This window comes from Lactuca saligna, chromosome 8, assembly GCF_052625555.1.
Source record: "Lactuca saligna cultivar CGN05327 chromosome 8, ASM5262555v1, whole genome shotgun sequence".
Lineage (NCBI taxonomy): Eukaryota > Viridiplantae > Streptophyta > Magnoliopsida > Asterales > Asteraceae > Lactuca > Lactuca saligna.
Window position 1 is genome coordinate 201,725,504 of NC_136424.1, and position 2,443 is coordinate 201,727,946.

Here is a 2,443-nt window from a genome sequence, read left to right on the forward strand (position 1 = left end):
ACTATGGACAATGCCATTAGTGTATAGGTTCGAAATAAGGTTCGAGTCATGGTTAGGTAATAGGAACATCCGAGTGTTGGAACCGTAGCTCGTAGATATACCAAATTAATATTTTAATAGTTTATGATGGATAGCTTGTTGACATTTTTTTTTTTAAATTAGAGTTAACATTCTTCATGGTTTTCAGTACATAATATCGAGTTGGTTTATTTTTTTTACCTATGTTGTGTTTTTTAAGCTTAATGGTTCATTCTTCATGGATTTTAAGCCCTATTGTAAGGAAACAAGGGTTATGTAAGACTTAAGCTAAGGTATTAGTGGTTAAACCGTGTGGGATTCGTATTTTGTTGTGAACAACACTATGGACAATGTGAATAGTGTATGGGTTCGAAGTAGGATTCAATTCATGGTTAGCTAATAGGAACATCCATGTGTTGGAACCACGGTTTAAGACATGGTTAGGTAATAGGGACATCCACGTAATCAACAAGGATTTTCTCCATTCTTTATTTGGAGATTGAAAGATGATCATAGAGTTGTGAATATATAATTTTGGAAAATTGATGGAGTTAACGAGGCTTGTGAGTGAGATTTTTGTTGTTGGGTTTGACGACACCGATAAAAACACACGGTGAGCCTAGAAGAACATAAGAAAGAAGATATGGAATAGTACATATTAAAATAGATCATATAATATATATTAGTTTAAAGGTAATCTTCAGAAAAGTTCAAATAGTTTGGTTTATTGGTAATAAATAATGAAAAAGCCCTAAAATTTTGATTAATTAATGAAAAAGCCCCAAAATTTGGATTAATTAACGAAAAAAGACGAGATACCGGCTAAATCTGTGAAACCGGCCACGAAGGGTTAATCCGAAGTTTTAGCCGGTAATCTGTCATTTTTTGTAAACAAAATTTAATATGGGACTAAATCGTAAATTGGGCTAAAATATTAGGACTTTTTCGCAGATTTCCCATACTATTCTCTCTCTTTCTCTCTCTCACACACACACACACTCTCTCTCTCTTTCTTTCTTTCTCTCTCTCTCTCTCTCTCTCTCTCTCTCTCTATATATATATATATATATATATATATATATATATATATATATATATATATATATATATATATATATATATATATATATTGGTCACTCCCACTTGAGCATGCTGCTTTTACACGGAAATTCGATTTTGACACCGTGTTTTTTTTTGTGTCAATTTTGACACTGTGTTTTTTAATTTGTTACAATTCTGATCGCTTTACCATTTAACCAGGTTACATGCTGACGTGGCATGATGACATGTCAGTTTTGATGACGTGGCATGCTGACATGATATGCTAACGTGTCAAAATTGAATTTTCTTTTCACAAAAAACACAAGTTTTCACTTTTTCGATTTTGAGACTAAGTTTAATTTTTTATTTCAATTTTGACTTTATTTTTTTTTTGTTCCAATCGAACATCATTTATCAAATTTTGTTCAATTTTGTCTATTTTCCATTTGAAACCGTATAAATATATTTTTTTTATTACATTTTAAACCGTATAAACATATTTTTTTCGTTTAAAAACCACATTTTTATTTAAATACAAGTTGTTTTTTTTTCTTACATTCAAAGCATTAGTTATATTATGATAACCAAACTAACCATAAACTTCTAATAAGATGTAAAAATTTGATGGGTTGTAAACTTGATATCCGAGTTTTGATCGATTACACATTTCCAAACCTCCAAACACATTTTAAAGTTGCATATTTAATATAAAATATAATTTTTATATAACTAATACATATTTATACATAAAAATATGGTTTGAGTGTAAAAAAAATAATAAAAATAAAAATGTATTTATACAAAACTATATTTTTAAATGAAAAAAAAAAACATATTTATACGGTTTAAATGTATTAAAAAAATATATTTATACGGTTTCAAATAGAAAATTATCAACATTAAACAAAATTGGAAAAAATTATGTTCGATTTGAAAAAAAAAAACATAGTGTCAAAGTTGAAAGAAAAAATTAAACTTAGTATTAAAATCGAAAAAAATGAAAACTTAGTGTTTTTTTGTGAAAAAAAAAAAATCAATTTTAACACATCAGCATATCATTTCAGCATGTCACGTTATCAAAACTGACACGTCATCATGTCACGTCAGCATGTAACCTGATTAACCGGTCAAGTAGTAAGAATTGTAACAAATTCGAAAACGCAGTGTCAAAATTAACAAAAAAAAAAAAAAAAAAAAAAAAAAAAAAAAAAAAAAACTGTATCAAAATCGAATTTCTGTGTAAAAAAATATTTTTTGTGTCATTTACCCTAACATTTATTGAACTCATGTTTTACTTTGTTCAGATCATCAACCTAATATCTATCAATAGAAATCTCTTTAATCGACAGTTGATGTCTCACATTTTTAAGTATCCCATGATAGT